The sequence below is a fragment of the Macaca fascicularis genome, chromosome 2 (genome assembly GCF_037993035.2).
Source record: "Macaca fascicularis isolate 582-1 chromosome 2, T2T-MFA8v1.1".
NCBI classification, from domain to species: domain Eukaryota; kingdom Metazoa; phylum Chordata; class Mammalia; order Primates; family Cercopithecidae; genus Macaca; species Macaca fascicularis.
The window spans coordinates 21,498,039-21,521,514 of NC_088376.1; the positions used below are offsets into that span (position 1 = coordinate 21,498,039).

At 34.8% G+C, this 23,476-nt stretch overlaps 1 long non-coding RNA gene across 1 annotated transcript in view; it reads right to left on the reverse strand.

Annotated features, from left to right (window-relative positions):
• Positions 1 to 6,163: 6,163 nt before the first annotated feature.
• LOC135969610 (uncharacterized) overlaps positions 6,164 to 23,476 on the reverse strand; it is a 64,675-nt gene continuing 47,362 nt past the window's right edge. The window contains exon 4 of the long non-coding RNA XR_010584904.2: positions 6,164 to 8,428. This is a non-coding gene — a long non-coding RNA (uncharacterized lncRNA). The remainder of the gene's footprint in view (positions 8,429 to 23,476) is intronic.

Sequence of the window (23,476 nt, forward strand, 5' to 3'; positions counted from 1 at the left end):
CAATCCTTAATACAATTCTATTGTACATTTTTATACTGATATTCTCATGTATTCTAAGAAAAAAATAATTTTTTTTTGATAAAGCACTTCTTGTAGTGTAAAGAAAGTGATTGAAAAATTGGGTGTCCTGATTTTTTTCAATGTCATCGCAGTTATTAATAAATTAGGCACAAATAGAACTTAGCAACTTTTAGAAAGAAAGATAGTATTAAAGCTACTTTAAATATATAAGACAGGGCAGGAAATATTGTTGATTCTCAACTCTCATCACAAGAAGATCTCAGAGTGATAGGAATTTAACCCAACCATTATCCTTCTCCAGGTATCCAAAGATCAAACATTCAAGGCTAACAGAGCATTTTGAGACTCTAGTTGGCCCCTGGAGTAGAGAAGAAAAGAAACCATAAGTCCTTAAAAGCACGATGATGGAAACCCTTTGACTCCAAGGGCAGTTAAGTATCTGCTAATGGAAAAAAATAATCTTCTCTCCACATTGGCTTATATTGGAATATGTCTGAGGAAAGAAAAAAATGTCCTTGAACAATATTCCTACCTTATAGATTTTCTGATAAAAAACCTCTCAGACTCATTTGCCACTGGCAGGAATACTGCAAAGAAAATGACCTCAGCGTAAAAAACTGGGATTTTTCTATTTTTTTCCTTTTAAATAGACTTTATTTTTAAGAGCAGTTTTAGGTTCATAGCAAAATTGAACAGAAAGTACAGAGAGTTCCTATATACCTTCTGCCTGCACACCAGTACAACCTCCCCCATTATCAGCATCCTGAACCACAGTAGTACGTTTGTTAACAGCTGATGAACCTCCCTTGTCACACTCATTATCACCCAAAGTCTAGAGTTTACATTAGGATTCACTCTTGGTGTTTTGTATTCTGTGGATTTGGATAAATGTACAGTAGCATGTGTCCACCATTATAGTATCATACAGAATAGTTTAGAAACTAGTCCTAAAAATCATCTGTGCCCCATTTATTTGTCCCTCCCTTCCTGCTAACCCCTAGCAACCACTGAACTTTTTACTGTTTCCATGGTTTTGCCTTTTCCAGAATGTCATATTGTTGGAATAATACGGTATGTAGGCTTTTTGGACTGTCTTCTTTCACTTATTAGTATGCATTTAAGTGTTCTCTGTGTCTTTTCATGGCTTAATAGCTCTTTTCTTTTTAGGGCTAAATAATACTCTATTGTCTGAGTGTTGTTTTCATGTTTTGGTAAATATGAATAAGGCTGCATACATCTGTGTTCGGGTTTTGTATAAATATAATTTTTCATCTCATTTGGATAAGTACCCATGAGTGCAATTGCTGGATTGTATGGTAAGATTATGTTTCGTTTTGCAAGAAACTGTCATATTGTCTTCCACAGCAGTTATACCATTTTGTATTCCCACCAATAATGAATGAGAGTTCTTATTGCTCCGCATTGTCCCAAGCATTTGATGGTGTCAGTGTGCTGGATTTTGGCCATTCTAATAGTATGTAGTGGTACCTCATTTCTGTTTCATTGTCATTTCCCCATTGACATATGAAGTGGAGCATCTTTTTGTATAGGACATTTTGACGATGGAAAATAGAGTTTTCATGTGAGAGACTGGAAAGAAGGGCTCATATCTGATTATGGCTCACATTGGCCCTCAGCCACTGGGGACCCCTCCTTCTGAGTCCTCACCTTGTGAGACTCAAGAGAAGTCCAAATTGATTTCAACTTTATACTTTGAAGCCTTTATGTTATTATTTCTGAATTTGACTCCATCAGTAAAAGTATTTTTCATATGTCTGAATAGGCTTGTGAACCCTAACAGTGCAGAATGGTAAGAAGGAGAACTTGTTTGCTTTGTTTTTTCCCAAATTCCACCAAGTACACTACGGCTCTGAGTTCCAGGTGGCAATTGGTTGCTCTGAAAGGAGGGTCAAATGGAAAGAAGGGAGGGCAAGAGGGACCCTCAACCTTAGAGAGTGTCCCAGAAAAAGCATTTACTGAGAGCTATCAGCAGATAGCAAGGAGGAGTGAAGAAAAAATCTTGAATAAAAGACAAAAAAATGTAATACAAGACTGTAAAATTCTATGGAATATACAATATTGTGAAGTGTGAAGTTTTTTTTCAGCAGAAATATTTTAAACTGAAAATTCTTGATATAAAGAAAGCACTTAAAAAAACTAAGAGTTTAAGGAAGCATGCTAAAATGAAAATAAAATAATGATGATATTTCAAATATATAGTAGAAAATGAAAAATAACAGATTATTGGTTTTGGTCTGAGATATAGCAGAAAGTGTATGTCTTTTATATGCAGATGATGTGGACTCAATCCTGATTATGGGAACTTGGATTCTCTTCATTTTAGTTTCCTCATCTGAAAAATGAAAATAATAAAGGCAATTTCCCACAGGAATGAGATATTCCCTGTAAGTGAATACACCTAGCTGCCTGGTATGTAATAAGTATTGATATTAGGCTTACAATCAGTATTGCTATTGAAATTGGCACTAGAGTTCTGTTCACAATACAGGCATCCATTCTTTTCAGTTCCTTTTCTAAACATATTCAGGTAGGTGGAGATATATATGTATCTGTATTGCTTCAAAGGAATTACAGCCTAGAGTGAATCCTGATATATGGATTCATACCAGATGGTGAGTAAACAACACTGGCTTAGATTATAATTCTGCATGGGTGAGGACAAAGTGGTATAAGATTTTGATAGACATATATCCCCAAGATAGAGATCTGAAAATACAATGAAAAAGGGTATTCGGTTATCATCGTGTTTGCATGAATATTAGTTGCATTAGCAAAAGAGACTGGGTAAGTTTACTGTTTAGAATTAAGTAAAACACTCAATTGAGATGGAAACATGTGTTTAATTTATTGACTATATCTTTCTTGATTAAGCTGGCAAATAAAAATAATTTCTAATACATTGACTTGGAGTTGGTCTATCAGTAGATATTTTTTAGATAAATATTTGCTAATTGCTAAGCATTATGCATAATAATACTGTTGTTGCTAAAGTTCAACAGTTTAAATGATCAACACGGTTTTTTAAAATGCTCTTCTCTTGGTGTTTTGCATAGACTAATTTGAAAAAGTCAACAAATACAATTATAAAAGTCTTCATATGCAAATATAAAACTAAAAGTGCTCCTGTGTCAGACTATATGTGTGTGTTTTGAGCTATATATATTTATTCTAAAGATTAAATGCATGTTCATTGGGCCATGAAGCTCTTGTATAAAAACTAAATCTTGCACAAATTATTTCATAGAGTTTATTATTTTTAGAGGCAGATAATACTGCATTATGTAGAGAAGATTAAATTTGTCAGGTGCATGAATCAAGGGCTTAAAGTGAGATTGAAAGTGAAGAGTAGATAGCAGAAAAAGACATTTTATTCCCAATAATTGCTGATTATTGAATGCCAGGACTGTGGAGATGGTACCTGGCTGCAAGTTAGAGTCAAGAGCAGTTAAATTGAGGGTAGCATCCAAATTCTATGGTTTCTCTCATGTTGCTAAACAATTCTCTCCTTGTTAGAAGATAGAGTGATGATCAGGCCCAAAGACTCCTCTTGAAATTCTCTGAGCTTCCCAAGATCTCTGGAGGGTTCATTCCGATTCACTTTCTCTTAATTTCCACTCTGTACCCCAGAATCATTAGGTGCCTTGAATACATAAATTACATATTTTTTTGACCTTGCAAAATTTGTGTTACAAATAACCTTCTGAAATTGAATAATTTGATAATTTGGGAAATATTTATGTACTTCTAAGTCACATCTGAAATTGAATAATTTGATAATTTGGGAAATATTTATACACTTCTAAGTCAAGTAGCAAACACTAGCTGTAATGAACATAATTTTTACTGTGATAAAAATGTAGGGAAGATAAATTTAGAGAACATTGACAAGTTGCCCAGAACATCCTATATAGGAACAATTGCATAAAATGTGAATTATCTATTCAGCTCTTGGGCAAAAGTTGATCATTAGCAATGATACACATACTTTTACTGCAGTAAAAGTTTTATGAGAAGATAAAATTACTGTACATTGACAGAAAGAGTTCTTTCTTTGGGAAATTAAATAGATTCTGACCAATATCCTCATCACATTTCTGGAAGTTATTTTTGACACTGGCCTGTAATAAGGGTGTACCACAATAAATTATTTAGCAGATTCAGAATTAGACCATCATTCAACTCTTATTGGAGCCTGCTCCACTCATCTTCACTCTTGCTATTTCATTTCTAGTAATGACAATGGCAATGGACATATCTTTTTTCTTCAAAAGATGCTAATATAAAAGAACACATTCCAATTAATTGCAATCTTATGGTGACCTTGGGCCTCTAAAATTTTGTCTCAAGAAAATAAAGTGGAAATTTGAAAATTTGTTGCATTTTCATTTCCTTTGTATTTAAGAAAGATATAAGAGATTTTTTTTGAATGAGTGGCATAACAATAAACCCGCTGTAAATAAGGATTACTATTATGTCACTGTCTGTACTATTTGGTAGCTCATGCCTCCTCCACTTCCTTTTTTCACATATGAAAAGTAAGTGTTATAGCTGCATGAACTAGATGTGGAAGTTTTTGAGATTAATTATCTTAATCTTTTCTGACATACTTCCTAGACATTTATTATTAAGTACAGAATATAGACCCTTAAACATGGGAAATAGGGAAGAAGATTCTTCTATGTACTAAAATTATTTTTTAAAAAGTCGTTCTCAATCCTTGTCCTAATATTTGACAAAACTGTGTACCTGGCATGACATTCCATATTAGACCTCAGTGTTCATTTCTCCATTTTTCATGGAAGAAAATAGGCCACTTAATACATCTGTGTCTCATTTTCCTTGATGCTAACATAGCAATGATCATCTTTGCTATCATAGGAAGGAAAATATACTGATTTAAAGAGATGATTGAGGAATAAATGATGATTTTTGAAGCACATAGCACTTAACTAAGGATAGCATAAGAACAGCCAAATTAAAAAACATTTTCAACACCATTGCACTTTCTCATTTGCTCCAATAAGTTGAAGGTCAGTAGAAGAAAAATTCTAGGAGGATAGTGCCAAATTGAAAATTAAAAAAAAAATTCAATACAAAACTCAAGAAACCAATAATCTGTAGAAAAATCCACCTCAATAAACTATAACGTTTTGAACTACTTGCTGGCAAATGACAAAGAATGAAAGAAGCAGCTTACTAAAATTCAAAAATGACAGCAAACCAAATCCTGGTTTTGACTCAGCTGTGTAATTAAGTTGACTTTCTGCTTAAATTAACTGCTACAACTCAATGACAATCTGTTGATATTCAGGGTTACTCAATGTGTTTCACATTTCCATTATGATAATTTTCAAATAAGCCAAAATTTGTACTGAACACTTTTTATTGTTTTAAAATATTTAAGATGGATAGTGAGATATTATGCATGCATTTTATTTATTTATTTTTTTTTTAATTTATTTATTATTATTATACTTTAAGTTGTAGGGTACATGTGCATAACGTGCAGGTTTGTTACATATGTATACTTGTGCCATGTTGCTGTGCTGCACCCATCAACTCGTCATTTAGATGTACCATATGACCCAGCCATCCCATTACTGGGTATATACCCAAAGGATTATAAATTATGCTGCTATAAAGACACATGCACACGTATGCATGCATTTTAGTTACATTGTCAGTATCGTCAGTTTTCTAAAGAGGAATCCTACTCTAGAAGGGGCAATAGCATTTTTATCAGAAAAATCCACACTTAGGAATTTAGCTGTCTTTAATTCTGATTAATATCAGAGGCATTGTTAACTACGTATGACTACTAGAAATGAGTTTCCACTGGTTAAATTCCTTCCTATTTAGCCTAAGGTATGCTGTAATGTATGAGCTTGCGTTGTGAAATTGATGGCCTCCCTCCCTTCTTTCTTCCCTTCCTTCCTTTAGCCTGCCCTTCCTTCTTCCCTTTGCTTCCCTTCCCTTCCCTTCCCTTCCCTTCCCTTTCCCCCTCATTCCTCTTTTTCTCCCCTTTCTTTTTTTTATTATTTCACTAAATTTTCAGTCAGCTTAGGAATATTTTCAGATGTGACAAGTCTGTAACAAATGTAAAACAGGTTTCTAGAGTAAGTTTTTCCAAGTCTTTAATTTGGATTATGTGTATGCTCCCAATAATTTGCCCTGGTACTATTGTTAGCAGAGAGAATGAATCTGGTTCCAGATGCAATATTAATATTCGCCCTGTGTGCTGTCATTTCGAATAACAGGACTTTGAAGAAAGATAAATTTGTGTTCAAATCTAACCACTGTCTTACTAACCAAATAACATTTGGAGCTGGTATTAGAGCCTCAATTTCTATGCTAATGTATCATTTTCAGGGTTGCTATGCTGACTAATTAAGATAATTTGAGTAAAGCCCCTAACACAATGCCTTGCCCTCAGTAGGTTTAAACAAATTTTAGCTCATTTCTGCCACCTCAATGTTGCTACCTGTTGTGGTTCACTTTATGTGTCCAGTTGACTGGGCTAAGGAACGCCCAGATAACTGGTACACTATTATCTGTGGGTATGATTGTTAGAGGGTTTCGGGAAGAGATTAGCATTTTAACTGGAGAACTGAGTAAAGCAGATTGCCCTCCCCAATGTCAGTGGGTATCATCTAATACTTTGAGGATCAGAATAGAGGAAAAAGGTAGAAAAAGGGTGAATTTGCTCTCTCTGCTTGAGCTAAGACATCCATCTTCTCTTGCCCTTGGACCTTGGTGCTCTTGGTTTCTTGGACTCAGATCGGGACTTACCCTCTTGGCCTCCTAATTCTCAGGCCTTTGGACTTTGATTGAATTATACCATCTGGTTTTTGTTTTTTTTGTTCATCTGGCTTGCAGATGGCAGATTGTAAGACATCTTGGCCTCCATAATCTCATGAGCAAATTTCTGTAATAAATCTCCTTTAATATAAACCTATATGTGTCTTATTAGTCTACCTGCTTCCTGTTCATATTTATTGAAATATAATTGAGGTACCATAAACTGCACATATTTAAAGTGTACAACTTGATGAGTTTTAACATATATATGCATTTGTGAAAACTAACTGCTTCTACAAGTCACAAGTTTTCAATCTAAAATGTTTCTACAGGTTATGATAAGCTAAATCTTTCTACCCTAACTTTCATTATAATCTGCTTAAATGACACCCAGAGTCTAGAGGATCAGATTTAAACTTTTGAGCTGGGCGTTTATTTTGTTTCAACATAAAGTCCTTAACATTCCTCTCCAGTTTTATTTCCTTTAGGCTCTTGGTTGTAGAATTGGGCCTGTTCTTCTTCAGGCATGCCTTGTAGCAGGGTCATATTCTTCTCTTTAGAATAGTGCACTGCTCCCTGTTCACCTCATCTATTAAAATCTTACCTTTCCTTCAAACATCAGATGAAATCTCACATTATTTATGAAGCAGTCTCATCAGTGTCAACTTTCTTTCCTTTGATTCTCTTGACTACTTTGTACCATTGCTGTTGTGTTTGCTACATGAATGAGAGGGTGCATGACAAGCTCCTATTTCAGTAACTGATACAGAGTGGGAATTCAATAAATGTTATTTTAATGTAATTAGTAGTGAATAGCTTGACTGCCTACATTCATTCATTCATTCAATAAACATTAACACTTTAACAGGATATATACTACATAAACTTTGGTGGTAGGGGTACAGGTTTAAAAGAAATAGTCTCTCTCCATATTCTACGGGGGAAAATAGTGAGCAAGAGATAATCACACCTCATTGTGATGCGTATGATAAAGATGACATGATTCTTATAGGAAAACTTCTATGGATTCAGCTCCAGTTACTCATTGCCATGTGGGAACTCCTTGGATTAGCTCCAGCTACTCATTGCCATGTAGGAAGGTATTCCAAGTGCTGTCAGACCAGATTTTTCAAGCAAAACTCGAAATCCATATTTTCGAACATACTTTCATTCTGCAGTGTGGGCTTAAGTTTCTTAAACATGATTTTGGCTAAACCAAATGATTTTGAGGGGTCGGGCCAGCCTGCAGGGCATCAGTTCATGAATCTTTCATGCAATGGAATTCCACACTTACTTATGAGATGGAAGGGGCCTACTGTGCACAAGGAAGCACACCATCACTGGGGGGGTGGGTATGCTGGGTGTGGATATAGTCTGGGACATTACTTTCTGGTCAACTTGCCTTTTTCCTCTTCTGCTGTCTTTCTCCTCTAGTGTTGCAGTATCTCAGAGTCCCATTATGAGTTTCCACAGTGCATGCCATGCCCCGCACATGTCCCAAACTGAGGCCAGTTGTCAGACGTCATTTAGTACCAGGCTTGCATAGTATTTCTTATCTCCATAGTAGAGAAATAGTTCTAAAATGTGTCTATTAAAGAGGAGAAACAAAAGACAGGTCAAGAATACACTCAATTTCAAAAAAGTAGTAGAGACCGTATTATTTTATAAAAGTGAAAAAAACATTCTTAAGTATTTAATATGTAGCCATGAGGTCCTAGTCACTTATTTACAGCTCCTACCCTGGCCCCTTATATTAATCTCCTGTTGAAGATAGCAGAAACTACATTAGCGTTTTACAGAGGAAGTGATTTAATACAGGAAATTTGATGTTGACAAAATCATTGTTGATCAGAAGGCTAGGTCTTCAGGATTGATTCCCAGCAAACAGTACAGAGGTGGACAGCCATAGCGGGCTGACTGTATTTTGCTGTACCCAAGAGGTGCATGGTGTGGCCACCATCATGTAGTCCTCATTGTAATCTGAGCATCGGGAAGCTGTTGCCAGACTGCTGTAGTTATATACTGTCTTAGCTGGAATCCAGGGGGAGGGTGGCTGCTACCAGGTTGGAGCCAAGCCATGCCTATTAGATCTATACCAGTAAAATAAAACACCTTGCACTCCCTTGTCCCTTTGTACTAAAGACATTCATGAATTCAGATAAAATGGGTGCATCTTGTCAGTGAAACTTTAATAATATTTGGAAAGCTCAACCTTAAGATATTGTGGAAAAGGTAGCTTTTAATTTATTTTCTAATTTTTTAAAATTTCCATTTTTATTTTAGACTCAGTGGGCACATATGCAGGTTTGTTACATGGGTATATTGCATGATGCTGAGGTTTGGGCTTCTACTGATCCTGTCACTCAGATAGTGAATATAGTACCTGATAGGAAGTTTTTAAGCCCTTGCCCTCTCCCTCCATCCCTCCTTTTGGAGTCCCCAGCGTCTATTATTACTGTCTTTATGTTAAGATTTAACTCCCACTTATAAGTGAGAACATGCAATATTTGGTTTTCTGTTTCTGTGTTAATTTGCTTAGGATAATGGCCTCCATTTGCATTCATGTTACTGCAAAGGACATGATTTCTTTCTTTTTTATGGCTGTGTGGTATTCCATGGTGTACAAGTACCACATTTTCTTTATCTAATCCATTGTTAATGGGCACCTAGGTTGACTCCATGTCTTTGCTGCTCTAAATCGTCCTGTGATGAACATACAAGTGCATGTGTCTTTTTGGTAGAATGATTTATTTTCCTTTGGTTACATACCCAGTAATGAGATGACTGGATCATATGATAGTTCTATTTTCAGTTGTTTGAGAACTCTCTAAACTTCTTTCTACAGGGACTGAGCTAATTTGCATTCCCACCAACAGTATATAAACATTCCCTTTCCTCTACGATGTTGCCAACATCTGTTATTTTTTGACTTTCTAATAGTTGCCATTCCAACTGGTGTGAGATGGTATCCCACTGTGGTTTAATTTGCATTTCTCTGATGATTAGTGATGTTGAGCATTTTCCCATGTTTGTTAACAACTTGTGTGTCTTCTTTTGAGAAGTGTCCATTCATGTCCTTTGCCCACTTTTTAATGAGGTTATTTTTATTTATTTATTTATTTATTTATTTATTTATTTATTTATTTTTTTGCTTATTGATTTAGTTACTTACAGATTCTGAGTATTAGACCTTTGTCAGATGTGAGTTTGAGAATATTTTCTCCCATTCCATAGGTTGTCTGTTTATTCAGTTGCTGGTTTCTTTTGTTGTGCAGGATCTCTTTTGTTTAATTAGGTCCTACTTGTTAATTTTCATTTTTTGTTGTGATTGCTTTTGAGCACTTGCACATGAATTCTTTGCAAAAGCCAATACCCAGAAAGGTATTTCCTAGGTGTTCTAGATTTTTTTTAATAGCTGGAGGTCTTACATGTAAGTCTTTAATCCATCTTGAGTTCATTTTTTTTGTATATGGTAATAAGTGAGGTCCAGTTTCATTCTTCTGCATATGGTTAGCCAGTTTTCCTGCATCATTTATTGAATAGGGAGTCCATTCCCTATTTCTTATTTTTGTTAACTTTGCTGAAGATCAGTTGGTTGCAGGTATATGTGCTGCTTTATTTCTGTTTTCTGTATTATGTTCCACTGGTCTATGTGTCTATTTCTATACTAGTATCATACCATTTTGGTTACTGTAGCCTTGTAGTATAGTTTGAATTCTGGTAATATGATAATTCTGGCTTTATTCTTTTTGTTTAGGGTTGCTTTGGCTATTCAGGTTCTGTTTTGTTTCCATATTAATTTTGGAGTAGGTTTTTCCTATTCCATGAAAAGTGATGTTGCTGATAAGATAGAAGAGTATTGAATTTGTAGATTGCTTTGGGTAGTATAGACATTTTAATGATGTTGGTTCTTCCCACCCATGAGCACAGAATATTCTTCCATTTGTTTGTGTCATCTGTGATTTCTTTAGGCAGTGTTTTGTAGTTCTCCTGGTAGAGATCTTTCCCCTCCTTGATTAGATGTGTTCCTAGGTATTTTATTTTATTTTCTGTGACTATTGTAGTGTTATTACATTCTTGATTTGTCTCTCAACTTGAAAGTTATTGTTGTATAGAAATGCTACTGATTTATGTTTGTTGATTTTATATCCTGAAACTTTCCCGAAGTCATTTATCAGATCTTGGAGCTGTTTGGCAAAGTCTTTAGTGTCTTTTAGGTATAGCATCATATTATTGCTGAAAAGAGATAAATTGACTTTTTTTTTTCCTATTTGTATGCCTTTCTCTTGTCTGACTGCTCTGCTAGGACTTCTAGTACTATGTTTAATAGGAATGGCGGGAGTGGGCATCCTTGTCTTGTTCTAGTACTTAAAGGGAATGCTTTCAGCTTTTGCTTATTCAGTATGATGTTGGCTGTGGAGTTGTCATAGATAGCTCTTATTATTTTGAGGTATGTTTCTTCACTGCCTAGTTTGTTGAGGGTTTTTGTCATGAAGGGGAGTTCAATTTTACCAAAAGGTTTTTCTTCATCTATTCAGATAACAATATGTTTTTTGTTTAAATTCTGTTATGTGGTGAATCACATTAATTGATTTGTGTATATTGAACCAAACTTGTACCCCAGGAATAAAGCCCACCTGATCATGGTGAATTAACTTTTTGATGTGCCGGTGGATTCAATTTGCTAGTATTTTATTAAAGTTTTTGTATCTATGTTAATCAGGGATATTGACCCATAGTTTTCTTTTCTTCATTGTATCTCTCTCTGATTTTGGTATCAGAATAATACTTGTTTTGTAGAATGAGTTCGGAAGGAATCCCTTCTCCTCAATGTTTTGAAATAGTCTTAGAAGGATTGGTACCAACTCTTGTTTGTATGTCTGGTAGAATTCAGCTGTGAATTCATCTAATCAGGGGCTTTTTTGGTTGATAGTTTTTTAAATGACTGATTCAATGTTGAAACTCATTTCTGGGCAGTTCAGGGTTTCAATTTCTTCCTGATTCAATCTTGGAACGTTATGTGTTTCCAGGAATTATCAATTTGTGTGAATAGAGGGGTTTGTAGTAGTCTGTGAGGATCTTTTATATTTCTGTGGGATCAGTTACAACGTCATCTTTGCCATTTTTGATTGTGTTTATTTGGATATTATTTCTCTCTTTTTTTCTTTGTTAATCTAGTTAACAATCTATCATTCTTGTTTAACCTTTAAGAAAACCAATGTTTTGTTTCATTAATCCTTAGTATGGTTTTTTGGGGTCTCAATTCCTTTTAGTTCTGCTGTGAAACAAATCCACAACCCTACAGTGAACTCATTTTTCAAAAAGGTGCCAAGAACATATGCTGGGGAAAGACAGTCTCTTCAATAAGCGGTGCTGGGAAAACTGGGTATCCATATGCAGAAGAATGAAACTAGACCCCTATCTATCACCATATACAAAAGTCAAATCAAAATGATTAAAACTTAAATCTAAGACCTCAATCGATGAAACTGTACAAGAAAACACTGAGGAGAATCTCCAGGACATAGATCTGGGCAAACATTTCTTGAACAATACCTCACAAGCACAGGCAACCAAAACAAAAATGGACAGATAGGATCACATCAAGTTAAAAAGCTGTACAGCAAAGGATACAATCAATACGGTGAAGAGACAATCCACAGAATTAGATAAAATATTTTTAAACTACCCATCTGACAAGGGATTAAAAACCAGAATATATTAAAAGCTCAAACAACTATCAGAAAAAAATCTAATAATCTGATCAAAAAATGGACAAAATATTTGAATAAGTATATTTTTACAAGACATACAAATGGCAAATGGCATATGAAAAGGTGCTCAACATCATTGATCATCAGAGAAATGCAAGTAAAAACTACAGTGAGAGATTATCTCACCCCAGTTAAAATGGCTTATATCCAAAAGGCAGGTAATAATAAATGCTGGTGAGGATGTAAAGAAAAGGAGACCATTGTACACTGTTGGTGGAGATGTAAACTAGTACAGTCACTATGGAGAACAGTCAGATGTTCCTCAATAAACTAAAAATTGAACTACTGTGTAATTCAGCCATCCCACTTCTGGGTTTATGCCCAAAAGAAAGGAAATTAGTATATCAAAGAGGTATCTGCACTCTATGTTTGTTGCAGCACTGTTTACAATAGCTAAGATTTGAAAGCAATCTAAGTGTCCATCAAGAGATGAATGAGTAGAGAAAATGTGGTACATATACACAATGGAGTACTATTCAGCCATAAAAACAGTGAGACTCAGTCATTTGCAACAGCATGGATTGAACTGAAGATGATTATGTTCAGTGAAATAAGCTAGGCACTGTAAGACAAACATCACATGTTCTCACTTATTTGTGGGATCTAAAAACCAAAACAAACTCATAGACACAGAGAGTAAAAGGATGGTTACCAGAGGCTGGGAAGGGTAGTGGGGAGCTTGGGGTTGGGGAGGTGAAATAATCCCATGGAATTAACACATTTTCCATGATGTGCTTATTTCAAAATACATACCTGTATCAAAACATCTCATGTACCCCACAAATATATACACCTACTATGTACCCTCAAACATTAAAAATAAAATTTATAAAAGGTACACAGGTACAGTTATGTGGAATGAATAAGTCTATATATCTAATGTACTGCATGGAAACTATAATGAATAATACTGTATACTGAGAATTTGCAAAGATAATAGAGTTTTAATGGTCATACTACACATATACACAAGGTAACTGTATGAGGTAATAGATATGTTAATTTGTTTCACTGCAGTAATCATTTCACTACAGATATAGATAACAAAACATGTTGTTTACCTTAAATATGTACAGTACAATACAATGCTAAAACTATTAAATTCATAGAAAAAAACATAGGCATAAATCTCTTCATCCTTGCATAAGGCAAAGAGTCATTAGATATGATACCAGAAACACAAAGGACAAAAAAAAGTAAAGTAATTAGAATTCACAATTAAAAATGTTTGTACTTCAAAGAACATCATTAAGAAAGTGAAAAGATAATTTACAAAATGGGGGAAAATATTTGCAAACAATATATTTGATAAGACAACTGTATCAAGAATGTTTAAAGAATTCTTATAAGTCAATAATAAAAAGACAAATAACCAAACTAAAAACTGAGCAAAACATTTAAATAGACATTCCTCTAAAGATCTTGTCCAATAAGCACATGAAGAGATGCTCAACATCATTAGCCATCAGGGAAATGCAAATCAAAGCTACATTGAAGTACCATGTCATATCCACTAGGATGGCTTAAATGAAAAAGACAGTAACAAGCGTTGGTGAGGATGTAGGGAAATCAGAGCCCTCATAAACTGCTGATGGGAATGTAAAATTATGCAACCCCTTTGGAAAACATCCTCACAGTTTTTCAAAAGGTTAAACATGGAGTAGTCATTATTGAAACTCAATAATTTCGCTCGTAGGTATATATCCAAGAAAATAAAAGCATATGTCCATACAAAAACTTGTATACAAATGTTCACAGCTGCATTATTTAAAATAGCCAAAAGTAGAAATAATGCAAATGTCTATCAACTGATGAATGGATGACTAAAATGTAATATAATCATACCACGGAATATTATTTGGTCATAAAAAGTACTGATACATAAAACATAATGAATACAGTTGAAAACATTGTATTAAGTGGAAGAAGTCCCAAAAAACAATATACTATATAATTCCATTTGTATGAAATGTCCAGACTAGGCAAATCTATAGAGACAGAAAGTATGTTACATTGCCAGAGGCTGAGTATAGAAAGAATTGAAGGAAATGGGCATGGGGCTTCTTTTTGGGATGATGAAAATGCACTAAAATTGATTGTAGTGATGACTGTGCAACTTTGTCAATATACTAAAACCATTGGATTGTACACTTTAAATGAGTGATTTGTATGGTATATGAATTAAATCTTAATAAAGTTGTTTAAGAAAACAGACCTGGGTTGGATTTGTATACCTCTTACTGTATAACCTTGGATTTTCCTTTCTGAGCCTCAGTTTTCTTATCAATAAAATGAGGAGAATCAAAGTAAAGAGTTATGAGGATTAAATTAAAGGTCTTATATAAAGCACACAGTCAAGTCAGTACCTAGCATGTAATATGTATTTGATAAATGTTAGCTGTTGTCATTATTAATGTCAATAAATATTTATCTATATTAGCTTTTTAAATGGTATAGTATTCATTAGAAGTATATTTCTCAACTTATTTAGCCAATAGTATAGAGGTTTTTTTTTCTCCTACAAATAAAAATTTGTTGAAAATCACCTAGAATACTGCATGGAAACCAGTAGTTACATAATGCATATTATGTATAAATGAATAAATGTATACATTATTAATTAATTATGAAAATTAATGTATAATGAATAAATATTTGTGGGCTCCTTTCAATAGTTGGCTATAATGAATATTCAGAAGTAGAACATGTGATTATTTACAGGTTTATTTATATTAATTGAATGGCTGCCACAGAAAGATATTTCCAATTTCCATTTCCTCTAGCTGACTAGGAGCCTGTCTGCTTCCCTGCATAGAAGGTAAATTTTCCTTATTCTAACGGAAACATACATGTTAATTGAAATAACCATGACACATTATTAAAGCTAATAATTTAAATACCTTCTCTTTGCCTTTCATTACATTATTTTACTATTGTCTAAAACAACCAGCAGGATTTTCAATCCACTGCAGTTTGCTGGAGCTTTACAGGACTCAGGGGAAATTACTTATGCTTTCAGATATCTACCTTCTCCAGAGCCACAAGGTCTCCACTGAGTGAAATTCAGGCTTTGGTGGCTTTCAATAACACAAAACCAAACTTGTAAAAAAGGCTAACAAGTGCTGGCATCTGGAGGAGGTCTGTTCATGTAGTTGCAAGTAAAATCATTAGTCAACTTTGTCTTTTTAGGTTATAGTGAGAACCTATTATTATCTAAGTTCACAAAAACCTGTATGCTTCTCCCGTTTTTACCAGCTGGGAATATGAATAGAGGTATTTCACTGAAGTTCTAAATGTTGGCGTTATTGTAATTATGGTGGTGATGTGAGAGTAGGGGTGCTAGCTAATCTGGGCTGCTGAGACTGTTTATTTGATGAAATTATCTTGATTTACTATAAGGGTGAATCACGCAGCAGTTGGCAAGGGACAAATCTTAAGAGAATTCCCATAACAACAAAAAATATAAAATGAGTGCCTCTGATATACAAAGAGTCATATAAATGCACAAATTATCTTCAGAGGTACTTTTGGTTTCTAGAGGAGTGTTCCCTTTTTAAGGGATTATGCAAAGATAGACAGACCTTTGTAGGAACAATGAAAGAGAAGTTAGACAAATGGGAGAGGTAGATGACACCATTTCAAATAAGAAACACAGCAAAATTAAAACTTTTTTGTTGTTGTTGTTGTCTATGAGCTATAAGAGTAACTATAAGGTGTGGGCAAAGAAACAAAAAGGTGAGAGAAAGGAATAAGGAGGTAAGGAAGCTTGACAAGAACAGTTGTGCCTTCCTAAGAAGAGCACTGTGCATAAAATCTCTCTCAAAATACTGACAGAAATGATTTTATTTGACTAATAGAAAAACACCATAGAAGGCTACTGGCAAACCAGTAACAGGATAATTGTGCCCTTGAAGAAAAGGCAGCGTGGATGGGTAGACAGAATAAGCATGGGGAAACTAGTATTCAATAAGGGACAAAAAGAGGGCTTACCTACAGAGATATCCTTGGCCATATATTTGCTTTCCTTTTTTGTGGAAGATTATGTTTGTTTTTTAAATGAGAGTGGCATTTAATAATGGAAGTACTTAGAGTACAGAAGAGAATGGCAGGAAATCTAATTGCCTTTATGTATACTTTGACATGCATTTTAAAATTAAACATTAGAGGGTCATATCAGGGCATTATGAGGTAGAAAGCATATGGTGAAGGTCTCAGATTCTTGAGGGCTTCCAGAATAAGGAAATTAGAAGAAGGAAAACTTTCCTTGGGATCTTGGAGCGTCTTTAGGAGCCTTTATTAGAAGGAAATAGAGAAGAGTCTTCCATATGATGGGATTGTTGTGTAGGCTGTTACTCCCATTTCTAGGATGCCATGGGTTATGGGACACACTATGAATTTAATAACTTCCTTTGAAGGGTAGGTGGGGAGGGACCCCTAAAAGAAATGTTTATATCAATCAATGTAATACCTGTCCAAATTTAGGAAACATTAAATAAATTTTGAGGAAAAAGAAACATACATCTTAGAATTTAATTGTATTACCTAAGATAGGTTAGGTTGTGTGGTCATAGCAGACAACACCCTCAAAATAGGATTGGCTTAAGACAAATAAGCAAATGACAAAGGGGTTTCATTTACACAGAGGTCACATTCGCTTTGCAAGTTAGTGGCACTTTGCTTTCCATCACTTTACCCAGAGATCCAGGCTAATGGAGACTTCATTATCCAGACCTTCCTGGTCATGTCAGCAGTGGCCATTAAAGACAGAATGGGCACATGCTACTTCCATTCTTATTTCTTTGGCCAAGGTAAGTTACATTGCCATGTTGCCTAACTTTAAGAGACATAGAAGTTTCTTTTACGATTTTGTGCTTTTTGTGTCCTCTCTAAAAAATCTTTGCCTTCCTCAGATTACATAAATTTTCACCTATTTTCTTCTAGAAATTTTACATTTTTACTTTTATGTTCAAAATTGTGATCTATTTCAAGTTAATTTTTGTATATCATGTGAAATAGAGTTTGAAGTTTATTTTTCACAGTTGTTCCAGTTTCATACGTGTTGAAAAGGCACACCTTTATTGAATTATCTTGAAAATAAATTGACTATATGTGCACACACACACACGTGTTTATTTCCAGATTTTATCTGGAATTTAAAAATTCCATTCTTTTTCACTGATTTATATATGTATTATTATGCCAATACATATATATATAATACATAATACACGGTTAATTGCTGAAACTTGAAGTTTTGAATCAGCTACTGTAAGCCTTCAACTTTGTTCTTTTACAAAATTGTTTTGCAGGAAATACTGAGCTTAATGACTTCTGAGATTATTTCCATTGCTAATGTCAAAACAATTAATTGCCATAAACACAAAATTTGAGTTGAACATACTATCTAAATTTGTTAAAATAACCTCTTTTAGAAGTGGAATTGTTAAGAGAAAAATGTCATGTTTTATAGGAAAGATATAAAACAAGGCTACACAAGGCTATATATATATATATGTATATATATGTCTGAAGTAAGAACAAGCTTATGTGTTTTGATAACAAGTTTAAATGATATAAATTTAACTGAAAGGAAAATACTTGGATTGCATAAAAGCAGATATTTATATGGCATTTATAAGGGACCTATAAGGGTAAATGGTAATACCAATAGGTTAAAAATGAAAGTGTGAAAAATTATAGTAAGAAATATCAATTAAAGCAAGGCTTGCAATTTTGTTAGAAAATGATGTATGTAAGTTGAGGTTGTATTAAATGAAACTGATTAAATTATACACAGTGCTGAAATGAATAAAGCAAACAAAATAGGAGCTGAACCACTTGAAATTAAAAACTCCTTCCTAAACAATTTTTGCACCGAAGAGACCGTTACAATATGTAGAAATTGTCAATAAGTAAAACTATATATCAAAACTATTGCACTCAATCAAATGTGTACTGAGAAGAAAATTCAGGACTATAATCACATATATTACCTAATAAGAGAATATAAAGTAAATAATGTCAAATTTTAAAGTTGAATAAATATAAGCCTAAAGAATAAAAAGAGAAATAGAGACAAATAATAACAGTAATAACAGTAATTATAAGCCAACCAGGAACCCACATCCATGCTCAGTATTTGGGTCACTGTGGGCTTCTAGTTTTCATCACACATCTTTCTTCAAAGAGTCTACAGACGTGCAGTTTAGGTGCCATTGTTGAGTTGTATGAAACAAATTAGATCATTCCATGGACTCTAGCAACTCAGGTATCACCATTAACACAGTGACATTATAGGCAATGTTCCATAAACAGGTATAATATACAATATTGAATATATATATATACACAGAAATTTCATATTAAAATAGACTAAAGTAATAAAAATAATAATTTGAAATTAAAAGACTGGATTTGAGTTTGTTAACAAATAGCTGGTAAGCCTTTGTAGGTCATTTAGTCTAAGATTATGTTTCCTTATATTCCAAATAAAGATAAAATGTGAATATTTACCCATTAATTATGAGAATTAAAAAAAATGTGTGTGTGAAAGCACTGGTTAAGTCATAAAGACCTATACTACTGTAAGGTATTAATAAACATGGCACTGTGTACCTACTTCATTTAAGGCACTCAGGTAGCGTCTTAGTCTTGTAATATTTGGGGATATTGATTTCCTTTTGAAACGGAGACAGAATAATTTCATGTGCTGTATCCGTGCTTTGGAGAATAGTAGCTAGTGCATAAGTGGTTTGCAGAGACAAACTTGCTTGATGCATCTTTTGCATCTTTTTTGTGTCTTTTAAATGTCAACAGGCATTTACTTCTTTTTCGTCTCTCTTTTACTTTGTTACTCAGCCATGTGCCTGAATGATATCCTGAGGATAAGTGTTAAATTTCAGTGGGCTGAAATTATCATATCCCTTTTGGGACATACACAAATATGTGTTCATTCAATCATTTTATTTCTTTGTCAATATAGAGAACGCAATCACAGGATACACAGTAACAGATGTGAGCATAATGAATGAGATGCATACATTCTCTCAGCCCAGTATTGACAAATGGGATGTTTAATGTAAATCATTCATTTGATTGCATACCCTAAAGTATTCTGTCACTCTTCTGAGAATTAATAGGTTGTAGTGTAACAGCAACATTTTCAGTGCCCTTCCCTTGTTCATGCCTCTCCCAGCTTCCTTCCCTCTCCTTCCTCAAAACACAAGAAACTTCTAGGTCATCTCTTGCTTAAACAAGTCTGTTTGGCTCATCCAAGGACATTTCTGTATCTCTGACCCCTAAGTGTGCTGTTATTTTGTGGTGGTCTTGGATAATAAAGTTTAGACAGTTAAGATAGCTACAGTGGCTTAAGCTCTAAAGTCAAATTTATATTAGGCTAGGCAATGAAAAGCAGGACCATAAAGGGCCTAAGATAGATAAAGGACTCATTTTGAATTGGTATCCTTTCTACCTTGGTCTTTTAGAAGACTGTTATGCTCTCCCAGATAAACAACATAGATCATCAACCCTTCAGCGCTCAAGGGAATGCCCTTAGAATCCCAGCCATCCTTCTTTAATATAAATTTGCTCCTATTTAAACACCATCCTCCTCACTTCTTTCTGGATCTCTGATTCTCCCCTTGATTCTTGCCTCAGCTGCATGGCTTCTGCAATTAGACCACATCTTTTGATGTCTAAGTCTTGGATTCATCTAATTGTTTGACCATCCCTCTGGATTCCTGTTTCCAATTACCTCTAGTAGGAAATTTCTAAATTCCAACTACTTCCCCAGTATCTTAGACAGAACTTCCCTTAAAAATAACAAATGTAGAAAATATTTCTTGAGTATTTGATGCTTAGGTATCCTGGGAAGTTGAAACAGAATAAAAGAGAGAGAGAGATTTCAGAGAGTCCCAATACTCTTAGCAGGAATTCTGCAACTGGCTCCAGAGACTAAGACTGGTTACAAATTGACTGGTATGGATTTCTGCAGCACTTATCACAGAAAGCCACCCTGTAGCAGTGTTAATTCTTGATTTGCATGTATGAATCAAACATGGCCAGTGATTAGAGTATAAAGTTAGGACAAAATAATGTATGCAAATCATGTAAGTTGCTCATGGTAGGTAGGTGGTAGCCCTATAGTACCAACATTGATAGAGATCCACATTCTGTGGATCTATGAGCTAGTAAGGTGTTCTCCTTTGTCATGTATGCTTCTATTGGTAAACAATGCCCAAGTGTTTATAAAGGAAAACTTCCCCCCATCCCCCAAACAATAGAGATTTGAAGGAAGCTCCAGGCACAGCAAAATTTAAAAAAGGAAATAAAAGGGCAAATGCATACTTGCATTGTTCTGTAAGAGAACCTGGAGGAGGAAGAGATAGTTGCTCAGTTGGCTTGCAGAAGCTTTCTTCTTTCTCACTCCCTACCAAAAACCTGAAAGTAGATTGGTGTGCTATGCTGTACTCCAAGCCTGGTAAGGGTAGGAGCCATGTGGCCGTGTATGTCCCCTTGGTACCCTTGCCTTCATCAAAATGCCTGGCACATGGTACGTATTTAGTAACCAATATTGAATGAGCAAATCAATCAATGCTTATTGAATGAAACACTCTGGGAAATGAATTCATGTTGACGTGTTAATGAATAACAGGACAATAAAATGTGACTATTTTCCCAAGTGACCAAAGTGTTGAAGTTCCAAATAGTGAAATTTTAGACATCAGTGACGTGGTGAGAAAGGATTTTCCTAGTCTAGTAACTCTTTTTCTGTCTCCGAAATCATATAATATGGGAAACTCCAACTGTGATTCAGGATTGGACATATAATTTCCTGCCCTTCTTGACTTTTGCACAGTTTTTTCTCTGACCACCTCTACCTCCTGCCTCCTCTACTAATAGTGCTCTGTTTTAAGGCTCTGTAAAACTCTCTGCTTCAAATTCTAGACAGAGTTATGAGTTTTAGGAGATTCTTACCCATACCCACAACCCCAACAATCTTTTCTTCTCATGCAATATTCTTCCAGCTCTGGACAATACAGTTGGGCTGTGTGGCACCAAGAAAAGTAATTTATTGGACAGTCATTACTTTTATACTTGTCATGTGAGAATTTCTAAAAGGCCAATAATTATAAAGCCTTATGATTTGATTTATTTCTGCCTAAGTGCTGCCAATATGCTAAACACACAATTAAGAGAGGTGAAAACCAATTAAGATTTGCTTTGGAAAAGTGCCAGAATGCATTTACAAACAACAACAATAACAACAGCAACAAGAACAACAAAACATGTTGAAGCTGACTTGTACGATACCTCACCTGTGCATTTTGCTTTTAATGCATATTTTTTGGCTTGCTCCTTTGATTTTTTAACTGCAAGAATATAAACTTTATCCCTTAGGAAATACCAGTATCTTATTATTATAAGAACTCATTCATCTGCTGGAGTAAGAATCAAGGCAGACTAGTTCTGCAGGCTGCAAGGGATAAGATAAACACTGTGAGACTGATTGTAGTTTTCCATGCATGTGCTGTTTGCTTGCATAAACTAACCCGAATATGTGTTATTTCCTTAAATTTTCTGCACATGCCATTCCTTCTCCTTGGGGTGCCCTTCCCACAACCATCTCTGTGTATTGGGCTCCTATTCATCCTTGATGAGCCAAATCAACTGTCATATTCTCCTTGAAGCCACAGCCATGAGCCATTATCATTCCAACCAGATGTCCACTCTCTCCTCTCTGATCTGCAGAATTTTCTTATTTTTCTTAATAGCCTTATAAAACCAGTTTTGGGGTATTATTTACAAATACGCCATCTGTCTCTCACCAAGTATTAAGTTCTTTGAGAGTAGTATTATGTCTTATCTACATAGCTCCTTTTGAGCCTATACAAATGTTATTAGCATTCATAGCCTTGTACTCGGCATGAATTTGTTTCTTCATAATACATACTGTCACACTGATACAATCTTCAGAAGACATGCTTGATATCTGAAATATGGAGCATAAAAGAGAAAATATGATGTTTGTAGTTTATAATATTGTTACAAACTGATCAAGAAAAATATTGGGCTGATTTGAAAAGAGTAGCAATAGCACACACTTATGTACCTCTGGCCATGTGCCAGGCTCTGTTCTAAGCACTTAGTGGGTATATTTTAGCCATCACAATTTAAGAAGAAACTGAAACACAGAAAGAATACATAACTTGTTGGAGAGTGCAAAGCTGATAGGTTGCAGAGATATGCTCCTGATAGCCCAGGCAGCTCCGGAGTCCCTGCTCTTAAACTCTACACAAGGCTACCAGGACAAAGAGAGCCCTTTCTTCTGTGTCTTATTCTGGTGCTTCTCCCCTTTGGAAACTCTCCATACGAAGAAGGCTTAATTTAAAAACCAATACTCCTTTCCAAGTTCTCATTCTCATCCCCTTCTTGGAAGAAAACTTACTTGAAAGAGGAAATCTGCGACTAAGTTAGACAGGTATCATTAATATATAGGGTTATTGAGTAAGGTTTTCTTTTTCTGATGAGATAAACAAATACAAAGAAGTTTCCATACTCTAGTACACAGATTCTGGAAGTCTGATTTCTGAACTAGTAGCATTCATGACACATGTGATCTTGTTAGAAATACAGATTACTGATTTTGTATGTGGTGAGAGATAGGAGTCCAGTTTTATCCTTTGGCATATGGCAACCCAATTTTCCCAGCACCAATTTTTGAAAAGTGTCCTTTACCCAGTGTGTGTTTTTGTCAGTTTTCTCAAAGGTCAATTGGCTGTAGATATGAGGCTTTATTCCTGGGTTCTCGATGTATTTTTGTCAGTAACGTCCTGTTTTAGTTGCTATAGGCTTGTGGTATA